The 23799-nt window shown below is 35.3% G+C and overlaps 1 long non-coding RNA gene across 1 annotated transcript in view; it reads left to right on the top strand.

Moving 5' to 3' along the window:
• Nucleotides 1-23799, top strand: part of LOC126934778 (uncharacterized) — a 127005-nt gene that overhangs the window by 73209 nt on the left and 29997 nt on the right. The window lies entirely within an intron of this gene.

Here is a 23799-nt window from a genome sequence, read left to right on the forward strand (position 1 = left end):
TTAGCCTGTGCAAAAGGGTAGAGTGGACTTGAACTAATCTGAGTAAATTTGTTATTGTTTTCCTCATGCCATCCAAAAAGAACATGACTTTTTAAGAAACCGCGTGTTTGCATGAAAGAGTTCATCACTTTACAAGTTCTTGTGATCATTTAATTTTTTTCTTAAAAAAAATGAAATTCCTTAATGAAATTAACTTACTTAATTTTTATTTTTCACATTTACCATCTAGTTGCAAAATACACATTTTAACCAGTATTCCAATTTTTACCTAGAAATTGCCTCTTCAATAATTTTTGAGTTTGAAATTTTACTTCAAGAATAACAGTGACTCATATAAAATTGGTTATTTATATTCTAATTGCAGTAATATAGCAGCCTTGGTAGAATGAGTCAGCAAGGTACTAGATCTCAGGCATTCAATTTTGAGCAGACAATAAAATATAAATTAAATAAATTATGAGCCAAATTCCTGCTCCTGTCTTGGCTCAGTCCTTTTGTGTAGTCCCAGAGCAAGAAACAGAGTCCAAAATCAAAAGTAATTTAAAAGTAGTTAGTGATTTCCAATGTTGGCTGAGGCTTCAAACATCACTAAATTTAATCAATTTCCAACCCAGAGGAGTATTTCTTTCTTTTTTTGGAATCTTCTTTCCTCCCTTCTGGGATTCCTAAAATTCTTCATTACTCACAAGATTTCTTCCAATCTCACACATTTAAAAAAAAATAAAAATAAAATAAAAATAAAAACAAAAGAACATTAAAATTATCTGTGTTCACTACTTAAATGGCTTTTCCTTTTTAGCTGTTTCTCTTCTCAATGTTAATACTTCCTCCTGCCATACACGGCAATAGATTTTCTGCTGCTTCAATTGGCCACACCCTGTTGTGTTGGATATTTGAAGGGTCTAAGAGATCTATGCTTCTTCATATTCACCTATCTTAATTTATGAAAAAGAAAGAAAGAGAGAAAGGGAGGGATGGAGGGAGGGAGGGAGGGAGGAAGGAAGGAAGGAAGGAAGGAAGGAAGGAAGGGAGGAAGGAAGGGAGGAAGGAAGGGGAAAAGAAAAAGGAAAAGGAAGGAAGGAAGGGAAGGAAAAGACAAGACAGGGAGAGAGGAAAGGTGAGAAGGAGAGAAGGTGGGGTGTAGGGAGGGAGAGAGAGAAAGACAAGAAAGACAGAAGGAGAGAAAGATCATTTACATAGTACACTTTTGCTCCTGCACTTTTGCTCAGTGTGCTTTTTTGAAACAAAATTCCTTCTTAGACTTTGTGGTCAATCAAATTATTCACCTAGTTACAGTTTATCTACTAAGAAAAATAGGGATCCAAGAATGTATGCCATTATTAGCAAATTGGAAATTGGAGTCTAAGTAAAAGAAAAAGGTAAAAGAGTGAGATAAGGAATGGGTGTATATTATATGCATTACACTTTGAAACTTCAGAAAACCATCATGAAATTCAAAAGAAACTACCTAACATTGGAAATTGATAAAGCTGATTAGAAAATCACTACTTAAGAAGTACTCCATAGCAGGCACTATAACAGATGATATATGTTATCTCATTCCTGTTAACAGTTTCACAGAATAGATGATAAGTCTGGATTTTACAGTGACGACTGATACTCAAAGACTTATTGAAGTCACACTGTTAGTAACTGGCTGAGCCAGGATGACAGGAGCTTTCTTTAAGTAAGGTATCTATTTAATCATTTCCACAAATCTATAAGATATTTTTCACTTTCATTTTACCAATTGTAAAACTCCAGCCAGAGAATTTAAGCCTTCCAAAACCATCAAAGCAATACATTATTTGTATTGAAACTTTCGGATCACGCTGGTAATACAGATATTGACAAAGAGTCTCTCATTAACCAAACTTTAGTCAGGCTTTTCTGAACTTTAGGCTCTGACTTTTGGGTTTCTGTGTTCATCTCTGTTTATGTAACCACCCAATGGCTTCTCCTTGCCTGCTGCCTAGACAGAGCCAATTTATCAAGACAGAGAAATTGCAATAGAGAGAGTTTGATTCACACAGAATTGGCTGTACAGGAGATTGGAATTTTACTTTCACTCCAATCAGTCTCCCTGAAAACTCAAAGACTGGGGTTTTTAAGGGTAATTGGTGGGTAGGGGGGTCAGAAAGTGGGGAGTCCTGATTGTTTGGGCCAGAGATAAAATCACAGAGCGTGGAAGCTGTCCTCTTGAGCTAAGTCAGCTCCTGAGTGGGGCCAGTTCCGCCCACCCAGGAACTGACTCAGTACAAGAGGACAGCTTGATCATTCTGGGCAGTGTCAGGTAATTCATTGAGTGCAGGGTCTGCAAACTATCTCAAGCACTGATCTTAAGGTTTGCAATAGTGATGTTATCCCTAGGAGCAATTTAGAGAGGTTTAGAATCTTTTAGCCTCCAGCCGCATGACTCCTAAACCATAATTTCTAATCTTATAATTAACTTGCTGTTCCTGCAAAGACAGTCTAGTCCCCGTGCAGGAAGGAGTTCTATTTTGGGAAAGGGCTGTTATCATCTTTGTTTCAAAGTTAAACTATTAAACTTAGTTCCTTCCACAGTTAGTTCAGCCTATGGCTAGGAATGAACCAGGACAGCGTAGAGGTTAGAAGAAAGATGGAATCAGGTCAGATCGCTTTCACTGTCATAATTTTCTGTTATAATTTTTGCAAAGGTGGTTTTATTTATCAAACTTTAATAATAATCATGCTAAGTCAGTTTAGCCAGAATCCCATACCCTCAATATACGATCACCCTTGATATATGATCAAGTTCCTCATGTTCCACCATTCCCTTGGTGACGTTTCATCACTCTGGCCTGCTTTCAGCAAGAGTCTTATTAGGTCATTTTAGCCCAGAATCTCGTCTTGTCCCTGAGTTTTCCTGTTAGTAATTTTCAATCCACTGACCCTCACCCTACTCCTTGGCTATAAACTGCTACTTTTCCTTGCTGTATTCAGAATTGAGCCTCATCTCGCTCTCTTTCCTACTAAAAAAACTCCATTGCAGTAGACCCTCCCCCTTTACCATTCTTTAAGCTTGATAAATATTCTTAATAGTGTCAAATATATACATTTGTGTATTTAAGTATATGTAATTTATGTGTAGATTTATATACATGTATATAGATATAAATTTATATATAAAATGTTTATATAACCATACATGCAGATTCATACACATATATACACACAAATTTATAAATATAACATATACATATATGTATGAATAACATACATAGAAATAATTGCAAAAATATAATTATATTATTATGCTCTATTTTCGTTTCATCAATAAATATTTTAAATTCTTGTGTGTTTTATCTATGAGCATAAGCTGTATGTGTGTATATGCTTTTTTCATACACTCACACACAAATATGAACTTATTTCTAAGTCATCAGCTAGGGATAAATTCATATGAAGTCATGTCTTCAACCACCTATTTTTGGACATTTAGGGTACCCCATTTGAAAATTATTATTGTTGTATTTTAATATTTTTCCATATACACAAAATATTAAAATAAACAGTCCTTTGGTAAAATAATACATTACTTTAAATGCAGTGAAATAACTAAGTAACATTTTAAAAATTTAGATATAGATTATAAAATGTTATATAATAAGATCAAACCAGTTATAGTTTATGAAAGTGTTCATTTCTTCTACTCTGTGAATCCTTTGCTAATATTTTCAAATATGATAATATCCCAGATGACTCAGTGAAAAGTTGATATCAATATTTTGGTAATTTATATTATGATTTTTACTTGCATCCAATACTTTCTCTTATGTATTGGTCATTTGAAGTCCAATACCTCTCTTGAATATAATCTCAAGTATTTTGCTCATCTTTTTTTACTTTTTCTTGCTGTTTTTCTGGCTTAGAAAACCTCAAAGCTCATTTAATTGAACCCTACCTTCTCTAGGTCTCCAGTTGAACCTAGGAGAAAAAAGAAAATACTGTCTCACTTTCGAAGTGTGACCGCTAAGAACTGCCATTCTTTAGTATAGCCTGCCTATTTCACTGTAGTTTCCAAGGTCACCCACACTTTCCCCCTCCCTGATGACTCTTTCACAGCTTCTCTCTTCTCTACTGTCCAAACTTTTACCATTTACTGTTTCCCCAAACTCAGCTTCATCGCACTGCATCCTCTTATTGTCCCTGAAACTTACTAAACATATTTAATGTTGCATTTTTGTCTTCTGTCTGGAAAATGCTTTGTCCACACGATTCATGGCCTTATTTCATTCACAAATATTTCTCTGATCATCCCATGTTAACGAACAACTCCGAAACCGCAAACCATATGGCCTAATTCTCTTACTCCACTTTGTTATTCAGCATTACATTTATCCCATACTGGACTTGGTTATTTATTTTACTTACTACTACTAGAATTTCATAAACTTGAAAAGCATAGATTCTTCTATGTTCATTAGATTATTGCTATATTTAGAACCTAAACCATGCAGAGCAGATTATAAAAGCATTATGCATACTAAAAAAATTAACTTGCTTTTTTGTTGGTCAATTGCCTATTCAACTATTTGCCTTTTCTTTCTGATTTATTTTTTGATGCATTAAGCTTTTCTAATAAATTTATCTGGAGTTTTTATGCATTGAAACTATAAAGCTTGCCTTAAATGTGTTAAGTTTCCAAGGTTGCTGGTAGTCTTTATTATTTCTGATATGGAATGACAGATATTTTGGATTTGTATTGATATGAGTTTGTGAACTGTCTACTTCTCTCTGTGATTCTGTGATTCTATTTTTAGAAAGCCTTTTTCTCTTTTTCAAAAGGAGACCACTCTCTCTATTATTTATTACGTTGTATATGTTTTACTTCACATTTACGTCAAATATTCATGAATTTTATTTTGGTTTGTGGTATAGAGTAAAAACTAGGTTTCTTATGCCACCTCTGCCACATTCCGAATTCCTATATACTTTTGAGTCTGTTACAGACATTCCTGGTATATTCCTTTTGATGATCTTTTTATTCCTGCAGCTGAACCTAACTTTTCAATATTCTAAACATATAAAGTTTTATTAACTGAGGATGAATACATTCCCTCTTATCATCCTCCTTTCTCAAATTTGCTTTAAACATCCTTGTTCAATAATTCTAGATAAAATTTAAAATAATTAAATTCTCTGCAGCTTATCCCCAGAAAAATCTAGGAATATTGATGTTTTCATTTGTTAATTACTCTGATGAAAGTCAACATCTTTTAAGCATTACCTTTTTTTGTTTGTTTGTTTATCAATATGACGTGCTTTTCTATTTTAAGGTGATGTTTTGTCCTTTAAATTTAAATTTAACATTAAATGTTGACTTGTATATACAAGGTTATGATTCCGGAAACAAAATAAGCAGCAAAATCTTAGAAAAAAGTAAAACTTAGTGTAATATGCAGTCTTTTTCTTTACTCTTAATAAGTCGTGGAAAGTCCTACCCACTTCTCAGAAGTAAACATGTGTAACATTTTGTAATGAGTATTTTAAACTTTTCTGCATGTTTAAGTAAATAAAGGTACATAGCTATAGAGTAAATATCAAAGCATGTTGGAACTTGCTTTTACATTTGAAATAGATTTTTAAGGATAATAGGTGTGACTGTAAACCACTGCTTACAGTTTTGTGTCATACACCAAATATTCAAGTGCATATATCAGTGGTTCTCGCCAAGGCCTAGACCCTGATTAGGCCGTCTGTAAGTTTCTGATGATTTTGGTGAGTGGTGCCCCCAGCACTGGTATTCTTAGAAATATTTTAGGTAATTCAAATGTGTACCTAGGACTGGTAACTACCACTTAATGTGAACTGTGATTTCTGAACCAATTATTTATTGATGAATGTTTGGATCCCACTAAGCTAGATTTTGCTGCACTAACAAACAACCCCAACACCTCACTGGATTAACACTATAGAAGATTATTTCTTCTTTTGCTATATGTCTAATACAAGGAGATGGGCCTGAGGCTGTGACTGGCATTAGGGCTTTTCATAGATATTTGGTGTTATCTCTTTGTCCAAGCAGATGGAGAATGATTAAAACATGGAGCAGAGTCCTTAGAGAGCCCATGAGTATTTTGCATGAGTGAGGAATAATCCTTTATTGGGTTAAGCTATGAATGGTCTCATCTGGAAGTTTTTACTTACTACAGCAAAATCTAACCTATCCTGACTTAAAAGGGATGTCTGCTCATTGGAGTTACTCAGTAGCGCAGGCTAAAAAAACACTTCATCTCAATCTGACTGTCAATAATCATACAACAGTAGAAAGGGATGGAGTGAGTGAAATGGGTTCTATTTTTTTAAAGCTTTAGAACTAGAAATGGCGTGTATCACTTAATCTCATGTGACCAAAAACAACCTAACCCCCAAAGACTTTGAATTCATTCTATGATTGGAATGTGAAGAGCCAGATATATTTGGTAAGCAGCTCCAGCGGCAATCACGATGGCAATACTCTTCCTATGTATAAAGACTAGCAAGGAAAGACTCACATATTTAGATCTACATGCTTTAGATCTTTACATTAAAATAATCAGAAATGTATTTAGGTATATAAATTATCCCAGCACCTGATGATCCATTGGTGAAAAAATAAATAAATGTCATTAGGTGTTTTTGACATACTATTGATACAGAAGGGGGGCAGGGAAGTGCTGGGTAGAGAGGGTAGAGAAGAGTGGGGTCCCTGGCCAGGGCTCCAGCCTCAGGCCTGTGCCCATGGACCTAAGTGAGAACAAGCACTCCTGTTTTCCTGCCTGAATGTTGCATTTTCCCAGACATCTCTGGCCCACCACGCCCTCCACCTTGTGCCCATATAAACCCCAGACCTTAAAAGGCACACACACAAGCAGCTGAACATTGAGACCAGCAGACCAGCAGACCAGCAATGGTGGAAAAAACGCGGCAGAGAGAGAGAAGGAGGAGGGATGTTTGGACACTGAGGGGAGTTCAGCCAGGGGTGGTTGGAGAAGAGTCTGGCTGCTGGGAGACCCGACTCAAGGGGAAGATGACCTTACTCCTCCATCACTCCTTCCGGCTCCCCATCCACCTCCACCACTCAGTACAACTTTGCACTCATCTTTCAAGCCAGCGTGTGATCTGATTCTTTCAGGATACTGGGCAAAAGCTTGGGATACAGAAGGCTGTCACACTGACCCTCTGCCCTTGAGATAAGGAAGAGGGTCCATTGAGCTGATTAACACACAAGCCACCTGCAGATGGCAAATCTGAAAGAGCTTTGTAACACACGCCCACTTGGGCTTCAGGAGTCGCAGACACACCCCTAGATGCTGTCATGAGGCCGGATCCCAAAAGTGCTCATACCAGCCCAGCCTCCGCATCTGCCCATCTGTATGCTCCACATGGGATTTGAGCTGCAGGGTGACCACATAGGCAAGGCACACCTCTGTCGCATGCCCTGGTATGGGAATCAGGGAAATCTCCTGTTTCGCTGTCAAATCATTATCAATGATAAGTTTATTGTAAGTTAAATGTATTGAATTTGCATGGATTATTTTAAGGTGAAAGCATAGTAAAAGAAGTAAAAAAAAGATGAATGGATTATAGAGTCCCCGAGTTACCAGTTAACAACACTGGGCCAATAATTTAATTCCTCTACACCTGTTTATCCACCAGTAACACATAACCATGATGTTGGGTAGCTCTTACAATTATGTGAGATAATGTATATAATGCACCAAGTACACTGGCAAGTTCATAGTAAAGACTCAAGAAATAGTGTATTACTGTGAACCCCCATCTTTCTTCCATGCCTCATGACCCTAATAAATTTTATATCCATAAATAGAAATGTAATTTTCATGTCAGAATTAAGAGAAATATAATACTTATCTGCAGATTTCAAAAAGAAAGAGAAAATAAATGATGTCACAAGCAAAGTCAATTACCTTGGCAAGAAAAGTTCATGGTACCCAGCAATAAACATCCCTGCCAGATAAAGTTCTTTCTTCACCTTTTTAATTACATCAATTTATTTGCAGACATAAAGAATCGAAAAGAAAATGCAGGTCGATGTGTGTGAGAGCGAAAGATAAGATCAAATAATAGTTTTGTGGGAGCCATTTTGACATGTCCTGGGTCTTGTTAAAGTGGCAGGGCATCTGAAAAGTTTTGATTCTGTTATGCCACAAGGCATTGAGCAGCATATTTAATGGAAATGAAAGAGGACACCTATTGCTCCTCTAGTGCTTACTCCTAAAACAGGCAAGGACACACACAGGATTCAGAGAAGCTTTTTCTTTTTTTTTCTTCCCCCCAATGAAAATTGCATTTTTTACCTTTGCCTTTGTTTGTGACAAGGCCTTTTTCTTAATAGATAAAACCCAGCACAGACTTTAAAAACTAAAAATGTTGAACTTGAAGTTTACATACTTTCTCTTTGACCTCACATTTATGAGGAATATTTTCCTGCAAATACAACACGTTTACAATTACTTCTGAAAATAATTTTAAAAAAAATAAACACACTTTTAAGGACACCATAAGAGTTTCATCTAAACATTAAATCAGGAAAAATATAAAAACAAAGCAAAGATAATTATCTGGCTGGGCGTGGTGGCTCATGCCTGTAATCCCAGCACTTTGGGAGACCGAGGTGGGTGGATCACCTGAGGTCGGGAGTTCAAGACCAGCCTGACCAATGTGGTGAAATCCCATCTCTACTAAAAATACAAAAATTAGCCAGGTGTGGTGGCATGCACCTGTAGTCCCAGCTACTCGGTAGACTGAGACAGGCGAATTGCTTGAACCCCGGAGGCAGACGTTGCAGTGAGCCGAGATCGTACCACTGCACTCCAGTCTGGGCAACAGAGCAAGAGTGAGTCTCAAATAATAATAATAATAATAATAATTTTTATAACCTAGAACACATAGCAGATATTCCCAAGTTATGCAGATAGTGATAGTTAGTAATTAGTCAAGGTAATTTGACTGTTTTAGGTTTCTGCTTTTGTTATCACCAATAATGTTTACTAATTTTTTTAATATATAGATGACTCATTTATTAAATTTCATATAGCATAGGACTTAAAAGGACAATCAGTGTGATAGGTTGCATGAATAAATTCATATTCTCGACCTCCACCTGCTGGGATTGAAGGCCGGAACAAATACTATAAATTACAATAAGAATGAATACGAAGATAGCCAGTCAAGGAATTTCAGAGCAGAAAGACTCTGACCATGTAGAAAGACTTTCTTTTTTAAGAGTTGAAGTAATAAATGTGGGAAAGTAAATCGCAATTCTAGACATAATGCAAAAAAAAAAAAAAAAATCAGTGTTGTGAGGTTAGGTGGGGAAAATTATGTGGCAAGACAGCAAAGATAAGTGAAAATGCTGCTTAATGTAAAAAACATCCTAAGCAGCTATCTAAAGGGTGTTTGGTGAATTTTGAAATAGAAGAATGATGTTCAAAAAAATATACACAATTTAACTGTTATCATTTTGTGCGATAGCGTGTCCATATTCAAAAAGATCTGTATCACAGTTTTGTGAAAACATTGATAACTTGGACTGTATTTCAGAGAACAATAACCAGGAGGAAGTGATTTGGCACAACTGTACATTATATGCGGAAAAGCTAATGAAATTTACACTAAGGAAGTATGCTTTTTTAAAAAAAGTGATTCTTGCATTCAAAAAGTGTTAGAGCTGCCATTTTGAACAGAAACTATGTTTTCTGTGTAATGTCTGACTACTGAAAATTGTAGAAATTATAAAAAGTAAGTCTTGTCAAAAATATAAGAGAAATAAATGTCTTAAATGAAGCATTAGCTAATCATTATTGAGAACTTGCATTGTTTCCGGCACCATTGTATAAGCTTCCAATATATTTATCCATTTAAATTCCGCATCAGCTTTGTGACTTAGAAACTTATTATGCTGTGACACATATGACAAAGCTGAGATTAAACAAAAGTATTTTCTTTTAAAAGACAGAAAGTTGTTTTATGTCACAATATACGTCAGAGCCAGAATTTGAACTAAAGCCATGTGGTCAAAGAGCTAGTGATCTTAACTACCTCCTCATTATAAAACTTGATGTAAGGTGGTTGACTGTTTAAGCCCCTTAATGATTACAGAATTGAATCCAATGAGTGAAGTGTCATATTCAAGGCATACAATTGGAAAAGGACAGCAACAAGAACTTCAGAGTCTTGCCCATCATAACAACAGTTTGGTTTTCTCCTGTCATTAGCTTCACTCAGATTGTTGGCTTTCCATTGCTTTCCTCAACTTATCTGCATGGTAGTGTTTAAAATATTAAGCTTCCTATGATTATTGAAGAGCAAATGGGTGCTTAGAAGGAAACCTAAGGGACTGTTCAGTGACATTGTTCATTATAAGACTGATAAATCAGAAGAAGCTCAGCAAAATACAGTCATATTATTGACTCTTTGAGCTAATAATTGCTAAACTGCAAGAGTCTGTAGAATGGAGAAAGAAAACTCGGTTTTTTATGATTCTGATATTTTTAAATGATATTCAGGGTAAGACTATACCTTGACAGTGAAATCAAAGAAGAGAAGGCAAGAAATGAGAAACGAGTACCTGAGGCAAAAGAGAGAATAAGAATAGTAAGGTTAAATTACAGGCTAAAAAATACAGAACATCTAGATTTCACCTCCAGTTCTTTCCCAGGAAACTTCTTCTTCCTCACTTCCTTTATTGTTTCCTTCAACAAATATTTGATACATATAGAGGTAAATGTGCAGAGTTCCTGATAAATGACTTATTTTCTTTACCATAGAGCAATTGTGGAAAAAGACAAAATGCAGATTAGTAATACAAGCATGCATGTTATGTACAAAGTGTTTCCCTTTCTGCGTGTTGAAACTGATAGTACATAACATGATGATTTCAACAAACATGTTAGAGCATCAGATTGTGAGTACCGACACAGCCCCTGCTCAGGATTTAATAAAGCATTCCTTTTCATTCATGAAGACCCACAAAAACGAATTTCTGAATTTTGTGACTTGTAGTTGTCAGACTGCCAAATCCTTAAGAAAGGCATTTGATTTTTTTAGCAGTAATGATAAACTTGTGGCATAACACTATACCTTCTTAGTGCAAACTTCCTTCTTTTCAACTGTCAACATAAAGGTCTCTATGTGTTGGATTAAAACTGTTCAATGTCAGCTTGATGTTTATATTATATATTTAGAAATTAATATTTGTCCTGAATAATGGTACCATCAAAGATAACTGTTAACCATACTTTTTGGTGATATATGATACATGAATGTTCCATTTATTTAGTGGTAAAACATAAGGGAACTTGATTCACGTGGAAGTCAGCTAGAAATTGAAAGAGAGCATTAGAATTTTATAAATAAATTCCTGATTCTATTTTGCAATTTGGCCGACATGATTTTCTGCAGTAAGTACAGGTTATCTAGAGAGTAGGCAGAACATGCAAATAGCATTTATAGTTTCCAGTGGATTATGGGTTTCAAAGAGGCCTGTTAGATGACAACACAGCACCAAGTCAAAATGTGTTGTGTGGGAAAGGAGTTTACAAAACTAGGAAACTGAGTTTTAGGAGACATTATCATAACACAGTTACAGGCATAGAAAGATAAAGATGAAGTTACTAGGCTAAGATATAAATCAAACATGTATTGTAATATATGACCAATATATATTACATAAATTTAGGGCAGAAGGAGAGTTAATCTGATGCTGAATTTGTGAATAGTTAAAAAAACCTTCTAAAGTGCTTTCTTTCTAAGGCCAGAAATGGCCCTAGAGATTGATGTCTACTAATATCTGCAATAGTGGATGGTACGGAAATTATGTCTTATTTATCTGTGTATCTAAGAAGCCAGGAAAGAGCTTAATGCATAGTAAATTCTCAATATGAATGCTAAGCAAACTTTGATAAATATAATAATCAGCTTTAATTCTGAGGACTCTGAGCCTTCAGAAAATCTAAATAAATAAAAAAATAAGTCCAAAGTACATCTCTGAATAGTAATTACTACAGTAATAATTATGAAACAAAATAAAACAAATCAGTCAGGAATTTAAAGGAGACAAATCATGTATATGGCACAATCAAGTTAAAAAGATGATGATAACTAAATTACTGAATAAGGTGCTAAGCACATTATATAAAGTACACCGTTTAATCCAACAAAAATTAAAAGTTTTATTAAAAAGCAGATAATATTTTTATTTGCATGTTAGAAAATTGAGGTTTTGAGATTAGTTTACCAGGTCATGGTCACAAAGCTAGAAAGCTGTTGACTGAGAGATTTAATTCAGATCTGTCTCATTCCATAACTGGTCAGAGTTTAGTAATCTGGAAAAGGAGATCTGCGGTTTCAATCAAAGTTGGGGAGTGCCATTTGGCATATGTGGACTATGTAACTCACTGGGAAACTATGTTTTCTGCTGCTAAGTGCTAGTTGTGTATGATATATGAATTCCGTGTTATCGAAGTGCTTTGTTCCAGAAGGAGTCGGCTTCTCATTGGCAACCTAGGCAGCAAGCTGAATGTATTGTAACTCAAAACCAAAATAGAATCTCACTTTCACATAGATAAGCTTTCATTTGAGCAATGCAGGAAAATAGGAGAAGGTCTGAATTACATATGGCTGAGGGTATGCATAAGATAAAGACTGATTTGGCCGGGCGCGGTGGCTCAAGCCTGTAATCCCAGCACTTTGGGAGGCCGAGATGGGTGTATCACGAGGTCAGGAGATCAAGACCATCCTGGCTAACATGGTGAAACCCCGTCTCTACTAAAAAATACAAAAAACTAGCGGGGTGAGGTGGCGGGCGCTTGTAGTCCCAGCTACTCGGGAGGCTGAGGCAGGAGAATGGCGTGAACCCGGGAGGCGGAGCTTGCAATGAGCTGAGATCCGGCCACTGCACTCCAGCCCTGGCGACAGAGCGAGACTCCATCTCAAAAAAAAAAAAAAAAAAAAAAAAAAACCACACAATTAAAATAAAATTTGTTAAATTACTGTTTCTGAGGCCCCCATGCATAAATAGAAAGAAAATGTAGAAATATATAAAGTGTAACGATTTTAATAAAATATATTCCCTTCTCTGGTATATATTTATACACACACATATAAATATATACACATGTATACATACGTATTTTATATATATGATAAATTTTGTGAGGCGGGGTCTTGCTATGTTGCCCAGGAGACTGGAGTGAAGTAGCTGTTCACAGGCACAATCATCGTGGACTGCAGCCTTGAACTTTTGGTGTCAAGCAATCCACCCACCTCAGCCTCCTAAGCAGCTAGGACTACAGGTGAATGACATTGGATGTGGCTCTCATCTTCAGTTTATGATGGGATGGCGGCTGGAGTAGGTAAGCTAATAGTATGGGATTGGTAATGTTTTAATAATGAGAGACACAACAATAATAATGTAATAATGTGAAGGAAGTTGTATGCAGACTTCCAGGATGGCTGCCAAAGATATTTTCCATTTGGTATTAATGCCTTTATAGAATCTGTTCATTTGAGTGTGGGCTGGATATAGTGACTTGATGCTACCAGTAAAAGACAACAATAGTACCGAGATTTAATTTGTATGATTAAATTACAAAAGACCACAACTTCTTTCTGAATGACATATTCTCTCTTTATTGTCATTTTTGCTAGCATGCTTTGATAAAGCAAGCTACCACAAGAGAAGTCCACATGTCAAGAAACAGGGAGTGGTTTCCAACCAAGAGCCTTCAAGAACGGAGGCCCTTTGTCCAACAGCCCTTTAGGAATTCAATTCTGTCGATTAAGTTTGGAACTCTGTGTTTCTACAGCTGAGCCTTCAGTTGGGACTGTAGACCCTGAGCTGACACATTGATTCATTACAGACTTCTGAAAGAACATGGATCAGAGAATCCAAATAAGCCATGCCCAGGTTCCTAACTCACACAACATGGAGATAATAAATTAGTGTTGTGTTAAGCCACTGAATTTGCAGTAATTTGTTATGCAGCAATAGATAACAAATACAGAAGAATTGGCTGATAATTCGTTGTCTTTTTTGCATTGATTTTATATCACTTCCAATCTCAGCCATCCCCACAACCTGATGTGGACTCAATAACTGTTGTAAACCACTGTCAACTCTTTTTACGTGCATCTTAGAAGCATAATATTTCTTTTTGTTCATTTCCATTTTGCAGTCTAACCTGGAGAAACCACAGAGAGCCTTTGCAAAGGAGGCAGATTGAAAACTCAAATAAAATGTGAAAGCATGAATTCAAAGAAAGAATATCCAGTGTTATGGCCTGTAGTGGTAGAAACACTAAACCCAGTACTTGGAGTTTTTTCGAATATAATTTTATCATAAATTATAACTAGAGTTTATTATAAAATAAAATTTTGAGTCAAATTACATTACTAATTTTGGAACACATTCTTTTTGCAGAGTTAATTGAAAAATTACTTTTAAACAATAGACAATTATGTTAAATCTTATTGTGTTAGTGCGTAATTGAGGAAGTGCATGACAAAAGACATTTGCTTTGTCATAGAAAAATTGAGGTAAGTTAAATATTTGATTATATGAATATTTTTTTCTCTCTTTTGCACTAGATCGGTTTTTTATTTTAAAAACTTATTATAGAAAACTATATAAACAGTCAATGAGATTTTGTATTTTACGGGGTTATCTAATCCAATTTCACATCCCCAACACTATTTCTTTGCCATTTCCCTTACCAATCTAACTTGCCACAATAGGCATTTTAACAAAAGCTTCAATAGATTGTTTCTTTCACTTCGGAATTCCTCATAGCCTTAAATATCTTTTTTTTTTTTGAGACGGGGTCTCGCTCTGTCACCCAGGCTGGAGTGCAGTGGCCGGATCTCAGCTCACTGCAAGCTCCGCCTCCCGGGTTTACGCCATTCTCCTGCCTCAGCCTCCCGAGTAGCTGGGACTACAGGCGCCCACCACCTCACCCGGCTAGTTTTTTGTATTTTTTAGTAGAGACGGGGTTTCACCGTGTTAGCCAGGATGGTCTCGATCTCCTGACCTTGTGATCCGCCCGTCTCGGCCTCCCAAAGTGCTGGGATTACAGGCTTGAGCCACCGCACCCGGCCAGCCTTAAATATCTTAATTTTTATTGTGACTACTTAATGCTAATGTATTTTTATGCAGATTCTCCACATTAACTCTGTCAGCAACTGTCTAAAGTAAGCATCATCATTCATATCCATTTATGTATAAATTTGGCCTACATAGGAATATAGAAGGTAGATAACTTTCCAAGGCTAAATAGCCAAGGCTAAATTCTCACACAGGCGATCTGGTCTCAAAGCCCACATATCTCAGCTTTATGTCATACTCTATAGTATCTACACATTGAACACTGATCTTTTAGTATTTGTATTGTGAACTCTCCCTCTCTGCCTTCCTCTGCTGTCTATAAATTTTGTAAACATGACACATTTTACCACTTTCTCCTGGTTATTTCTATTCTTTATTTTTCTTTTTTTTAATATATACTTTGAGTTCTAGAATACATGTGCCCAACGTGCAGGCTCCTTACGTAGTTATACATGTGCCGTGCTGGCACGCTGCACCCATCAACCTGTCATTTACACTTGGTATTTCTCTCAGTGCTATTTCTCCTCCGGCTCCCAACCCCACAACAGGCCCCAGTGTGTGATGTTCTCCATCCTGTGTCCAAGAGTTCTCATTGTTCAGTTCCCACCAATGAGTGAGAACATGCGGTGTTTGGTTTTCTGTCCTTGTGATAGTTTGCTCAGATGGTTTCCATCTTCATCCATGTCCCTGCAAAGGACATGAACTCATCCTTTTTATGGCTGCATAGTATTCCATGGTGTATATGTGCCTCATTTTCTTAATCTAGTATATCATTGATGGACATTTGGGTTGGTTCCAAGTCTTTGCTATTGTGAATAGTGCCGCAATAAACATATGTGTGCATGTGTCTTTATAGTAGCATGATTTATAGTCCTTTGGGTATATACCCAGTAATGGGATCACGGGTCAAATGGTATTTCTAGCTCTAGATTCTTGAGGAATTGCCACACTGTCCTCCACAATGGCAGAACTAGTTTACACTCCCACCAACAGTGTAAAAGCATTCCTATTTCTCCAAATCCTCTCCAGCATCTGTTATTTCCTGACTTTTTAATGATTGCCATTCTAACTGGTGTGAGATGGTATCTCATTGTGGTTTTGATTTGCATTTCTCTGATGACTGGTGATGATGAGCTTTTTTTCATGTGTCTGTTGGCTGCATAATAGGCTGTCTGGTGGATGAAGAAAAGGCCTTCAACAAAATTCAACAGCCCTTCATGCTAAAAACTCTCAATAAACTAGGTATCAATGAAACATATCTCAAAATAGTAAGACTTATTTATGACAAACCCACAACCAATATCATACTGAATGGGCAAAACTGAAAGCATTCCCTCTGAAAAATGACACAAGACAAGGCTGCCCTCTCTCACCACTCCTATTCAACATAGTGTTGGAAGTTCTGGCCAGGACAATCAGGCAAGAGAGCAAAATAAAGGGTATTCAATTAGGAAAAGAGGAAGTCAAATTGTCCCTGTTTGCAGATGACATGATTGTGTATTTAAAAACCCCATTGTCTCAGCCCAAAATCTTTTTAAGCTGATAAGCAACTTCAGCAAAGTCTCAGGATACAAAATCAATGGCAAAAGTCACAAGCATTCCTATACACCAATAACAGACAAACAGAGAGCAAATCATGAGTGAAATCCCATTCACAATTATTACAAAGAAAATAAAATACCTAGGAACCCAACTTACAAGGGATGTGAAGGACCTCTTCAAGGAGAACTACAAACCACTGCTCAATGAAATAAAAGAGGACACAAACAAATGGAAGAACATTCCATGCTCATGGATAGGAAGAATCAATATTGTGAAAATGGCCTGATTGCACAAGGTAATTTATAGATTCAATGCCATCCCCATCAAGCTACCAATGACTTTCTTCACAGAATTGGAAAAACTACTTTAAAGTTCATATGGAACCAAAAAAGAGCCCACATTGCCAAGTCAATTCTAAGCAAAAAGAACAAAGCTGGAGGCATCACGCTACCTGACTTCAGTCACCAAAACAGTATGGTACTGGTACCAAAACAGAGATATAGACCAATGGAACAGAACAGAGGCCTCAGAAATAACACCACATATCTACAACCATCTGATCTTTGACAAACCTGACAAAAACAAGAAATGGGGAAAGGAATCCCTGTTAAATAAATGGTGCTGGGAAACTGGCTAGTCATATGAAGAAAGCTGAAAGTGGATCCCTTCCTTACACCTTATACAAAAGTTAATTCAAGATGGATTAAAGACTTAAATGTTAGACCTAAAACCATAAAAACCCTAGAAGAAAACCTAGGCATTACCATTCAGGACATAGGCATAGGCAAGGACTTCATGACTAAAACACCAAAAGCAATGGCAACAAAAGCCAAAATAGACAAATGGGATCTAATTAAACTAAAGAACTTCTGCACAGCAAAAGAAACTACCATCAGAGTGAACAGGCAACCTACAGAATGGGAGAAAATTTTTGCAATCTACCCATCTGACAAAGGGCTAATATCCAGAATCTACAAAGAGCTTAAAAAAATTTACAGGGGACAAATAACCCCATCAAAAGTGAGCAAAGGATATGGACAGACACTTCTCAAAAGAAGACATTTATTCCTGGTTATTTCATATTCTATGTTAAGGCCAGTAATAAATGAACAAATGTGACTTTACAAAGGGTTCTACCTTCTGCACAATTTATGCTGTTTATTTTGAATTATATCATTAATTGGAATTTTAAAATATTTTAACAATGAACAGATCCTAGGCTGAGTTAATGCAGACAATATTAGTTTGGTGTTTCCCTAAACTGGCAAAAACTATTAGAAGTTACAGACTCTGTCATCCCCATTTTATGTATTTGTGTCTCACTTCCATTCCAAAGTTAAAGTCCAGTAATCCTTTGTTAGTATTCTTTTCTTTCAAGTATTTGTACTGGAAGTTCCAGACTGTAAAGTCTCTATGGGAGGACTGTCCAGTTTTAAAGTGGATTTGGCCTAGTGTTCCTGTTGGCCAGTGCAATAGTACTGGGCAGGCAGGAAGACTAAGAACATAAAGCTAGACAGCTTGACTTGAATCATAGCATGTCTTATGCTAGTTGGACCACCTTGGGCAAGCTACGTAACCCTTCTGTGCTGTATTTACATTTACAAAGAGAAGATAATGGTCTCTGCTTCATAGTTTTATTATGAAGATTGAATAGGGACTAAGCGAAGTGTTACATAAGTGTTCGTAAAATGAAAATATAAAAATGTACATAATGAGAAAGTAGAGGATAACAAAGAGAAATGGCATGAAATAGAATATGCAGTAATGAAAGACAGGTAAGTATATATAGATTTCAGTGCTTTGGCTCCTGAAACCAGATGTAGTTCCTGAGAAATGTCCTTTGTACCATTAAAATAAATTCTCCTTTTTAAATTTAAACTATTATAAATGAATTTGTCTTTCTTAAAACTAGATAAGACTTACTTGACTAGAAAACTAATATAGAGTGAGAGGATTAAAATTGGTTGCATAGATAAAATGCTTAGCACAATATATAACATACAGAAAATTTTTAATAAGTTATAGCTAAAATTGTTCCTCTAACTTCATCTTTATTAATTTTTCTAATATTTAGCTATAATTTTGTCATTTTTATGTTGAGATATATCAATGGTTCAATGTTGCCTAGTGAAAACCACTTAGTCTTACTTAAAAACTTTAAATATCTATGTTCCTATCACTAATCTATCTAAATAAAGTTAGGCATTTTATTTCCTTAAAAAGACTCAATCATGATGCACCCATCCTGATCTATCAAGCATTCTGCTTCTTTGACTGTTCTTAATTTTTCTGGCTTCTGAATAAGAAACATGTTTTCTTTGTTATACCCCACTTATTTTCCTCATATTCCTGGCACAATATGTACAGCTTTGGTATGTGGGAAAATCAATTGCCTTGTTTTGAGACAAACAACTAAAATACCTTGCCTAATCAAGCCCAAACCCTAGGTTGTTGTTTTCTCATCATAAGACCTCAAAAAAAGAGCTATCTCTGTATCACACAATCAAAAGGTTTTACAAATAGCCAATCATTTCTTTGAACAGTTGCTCCTGGAATCTTCTTAGATGGTGTTGACTTCTTTTCTTGTGTCTTCCTAACATAGGTATTAGGTTATCAGAAGGTTTTAGATCCCTCATGTATAGTAAACTCTAGTTCTCTCTCATGACTATGCTCCTGGGCATAATAAAGTTGGTGTTCCGAGTGCTTGTAATCAAGATGTTGGCTCCTGAGGGCATTTCAAATTCTTGAGCAGCTGCTTTATTTAACTGTTCACAGAATGTCATGCTAGCAGTAACACCTTTACCCATTTATAAACAAGATATTTTTATTGAAATAACTATTACATTTGATCCAGTTACTTTTTTATTTACCTTATATGGCAATTTACTATTTGAAAATATTTATTTTTTTATGAAAGATATTTATGGAAATGTATCGATAGGTAATATTACACTTGTCAAAACTAAGAAAAAGATTGAACAAAAATGCCTTTTTGGGAAAAAGGAAGCTATGCAAGGTGCATTTCCCATTTTGATTTTATTTCGTAATGAAAACATTAATCCTATGGGTTGGTGAAATAGTTCTGCTTCTTAGCTCTGCTTCACTTTATTTTTCTGTGACAAATACAATATTCTCAAAAGTTGAAAATATTTTCAAATCATGTAAATCTGGTGAAAATATATAAAATACAGGTTCTAAGGATTGTAAGGCCCTAACTGAGTAATTCAACAAACACTGTTCAAATGAGAGCAACTTTTCAAAGCATTTGGTCAGAATGGTCTAAAATTGGGATGACAAATCCATTCAGAAATAGCTTATTCCTTTGGATGTTAGCTCCCTTAAGATCTATACAACTTGTGGTTCATTCAGTAAATGTCAATGCAAGTATAAAGGACAACTATTCTTACCGATTTCACAAAATGTTGCCATTGCAAAGGAGTAATGTTGACATTTATCATTCAACAATAACATCCTTAAGAAACTAAACCATTGTAGATGTTTTTAGAACATTGACTAAGTTGCCTTTATCCTTCTTATAGTTTCCATATCATTATGCATACCGTCAAAGCCCAAATATGCAGCATACAATTATTTTTGGAAAATTTATTTAGGATCCTATTAAGCTATCATCATATTTTCAAATATACATTCCATATTAGCTATTAGATACCAGAATATATCAATACAAATGATCAGAAATATTGATAAGTAGTAAGTGTGCTGGCCTAGAAAGAGCATGACTTTGTGGGGATGCAGACCTGCTTTCTAATTTCAGCTCTGGTTTCTACTACCTGGGAAAGTTATATCACGTCTCTGACTATTGACTGAGTAATATGTAACTTGAGCTAGTTATTTATTTATATTGCTGTTACCTCTCAGAAATGAAAATAAAATTTCCTCACAGGCAAATAGAACCAACCATGCTTTTTTATAGGACCATCATGAAAACTAAATAAGTGAATTAATATAAAGTTTTCTGTGTGGTTCTTGGAACAAAGTAACTGTTGAATAAATTTTAGCTTTTATTTCTTTTTATCTACCCAGGTATAGCTTATACCTTTTGAAATTTTTCCCCTTTAAAATTAATGTCAGTACTTATTTTATTGTTATGAAAAATATCCTTTTGCAAATCTGAAACATAATATACATTTCCAAGGAGGAATTTCACTGCTGGAAATCTTGGATTGCTTAGCCCATCTATTTTTACCATCCCCTTGTAGTGTGTCGGTAAACACATAGTGAAATGTTCACAAGGTAATTAATGTGAGCATAGTTTTCTAAGACAAATATATACTGCCCCCAACACCACCAACCATTTTTTTGAAATTCCACAATGTTAATCCTACTCTAGAGTGTAGAGAGTATTTGTTGCAGAAATGACATTTGGCAACATCCCATTTGCCTGATGTATATTGAGAAAGCAAAAAGTAGACAGTTCTGCTCCTTTTACATATATCTGGTGCAACTTTTTCAGACATGTGAAAGATTAAGTACTAGAACTGAATTGAAATTTTCGAGACTGGGAATAATAACAAACTTGTATGATACAAAGAAGAATGTCATGTGTTTTTCAGTTTTTGCAATGCTACCAGTATTGTATTAATACATTGTTACCTTTTCATATATCTATTTTTCTACTTTACCCATACAAGTTATCTGTATGGACCTACTTTGAAATATACTTGCATACAATTGCAAAGAATGTGATTGAGATAACATAGTAGTTTTTGTATAAAATAAATTCGAATAGTTGACAAGCCAGTGCTAAGTTTTATTTTTATTCTACATTTCAGTAGGTGATTTTTCCAAATGATATGGAAAATACCATATCCATATCTATATGATATGGAAAATATCATATCTATATTTTAGATATGATAGAAAATCTTTATCAACTATATTGTATATCTTCTGAATGGTTCTATATTTTGAAAAATATTTAAGTGGAAAGATATTTATGCTACTTCCTCAAAATTCTTTTTAAGTAGAAGTTGGTGAGCTGGTGGCTAATGAAGCAGTGTAGTATAGGAGGATGTATTTGACTCATCAGTGTACTATATTTCATTTAATCAACTGTATCTTCTTACCTAAGGCCAAAAAAATTCCCTGTTTAAAGTAAGGCAAATTTGGGAGAGGTAGCAATGGAATCGGAAAATACAAATTATATCTTTGGTTTTAAAGGAACTTGAATTCAAATTTTAACATCACAAATGCTAATGTGTATCACCTTGAGCCAATTGTTTATTCTCCCTGACCTTTAGTTTTATTAACTGTTCAGAAGGGCAGTGGTGTGGGGACTAATTATCTTCACATTGGAGGGCTATAGTAGAATTCAGTGACATTCTTTACACAGTTCCTTGCATGATCCCTTGTTTTTTAAAAAAAAGTCAGATAAATGCTAATACCTCACCCATTTTCTGGATGATTTTATGCTAACAAAATAGAAGGCGGGTTTTTAATGTATGGCTTTGTAATGCAAAACAAAACAAAGCAACAAGATTAAAAGCAATATACTCCCTTTCAAACACAAAAATTTAAGCTAGTACAGAGCAGCAACTTTGCATTAAAAAAGAGATTATGTAAAATTTGTCAGTACTCCCAACTACCCCTTCATAACTTTTAAAAATTTCATTAAGATTAATGTTTTAAGAAATAAAATCCAAAATAATATGACCACCTTTCTTGCAAACTCTTGGGTTTAATTAACCAGTGAAATGAATTTTCAGCCAACCTATTTAATGACTGTATCCCAAAGCATTGCCAAAACACAGTGCATGCAATATAATCCTCCCATAGTAATATCTTGCTTCAGATAACATTTTTTTCCTCTCCGTGAGGATTATTCATGAAAGATTTTCTCTGAATTATATTTATTTGTACTGAAGCATGTCAGCATTAAAATGATTGTGCCATTGGTTGAGTTTATGAATAGTACCATTGCAAATTTATGTGTGCTCTCTGGAATAGCAGGCATACGTGAAAACAATCAATATGTAGGTATTAAAAATAACTGTGCACACAGATACACAAGAATTCATCTTGCATGTGGGAACTCCATATTTCAGCCTTACTACCTTTGAGTTTAGAAAGGGTGGAAATAAACGCTGTCAATGTTAATGCTGGGAATTTCAGTTCTGGCAATTAAACTCAACATTTGTTTTACATGGAGTGTCCTACAAAAAACAGCTTGTACTTTTTTAGCTGATATAGCATCAATTACTGATTGTTTTAATTCTGCCATCAAAGAAATCCACCAACATTCTCCTGTATACTTCTTTATATTATCACTTTGGAATTCATATATTCCTAGAGATATAATAATTGAATTTAGAGGGCTAGGAAAGAAGGTATAATGCCATCTGAGTGTAGGGTTTGAGTTGAAAATATCTACGTGTTATTATATCTTATCTTTTGAAGAACCCTTGTATTAGCTAGATATCATCATTCATCACTCTACATATAGATAAAAGAAAACAGATTCAACGGAATTAAATAAATGACCCAAGGTCATATACATAGTAAGAAGTAGAGAGTTGATTTAAATGTGCATTTTTCGAGTGACTTCATATCACTTGTTACGTGATATCACTTTATATCACTTAAGGCTTTACCTGGCCTTGATCTTAGGAACAAGAGAAATAGGTAGAAGACATGACACATAGAAAGAAAACAAGAAAGTAAATTAATACTGTTCTATCTGGTTTTTTACTACTGATTAATTTGTTGCAATGATTCATTGAATAAGCTGACTAGGGATGTGTAACCTAGCTAACAGATTGAAACATGCCAAAGATTGGCTGTGGCCTGTCATAGACCGGAAATAAGATGTAGTGAAGAGAGCCAGGATATTGAGTTAAAGAAACACGAACTCATGCCACTAATGCATTACGTGTCCTTGGGCAACTGAGTTTAATTTCATTCTGTTTTTCTTTTCTAATATTTAACATGGAAGGACAATGTCAATAAGAATTATTGATACGTGTCTCCTGGGGAGTTTGAGAAGTAAGAGACATTTACTATGCCTTACACAATTCATGGCACAGTGTAGGTGTTTAAATTATAGTATTTCTTTTATTCACTCTTAATATTTTGTCAAGTTGTTCGCTTCTTTTGGATTCTACGAATGT

The sequence above is a fragment of the Macaca thibetana genome, chromosome 14 (assembly GCF_024542745.1).
Source record: "Macaca thibetana thibetana isolate TM-01 chromosome 14, ASM2454274v1, whole genome shotgun sequence".
In the NCBI taxonomy this organism is placed as follows: Eukaryota; Metazoa; Chordata; class Mammalia; order Primates; family Cercopithecidae; genus Macaca; species Macaca thibetana.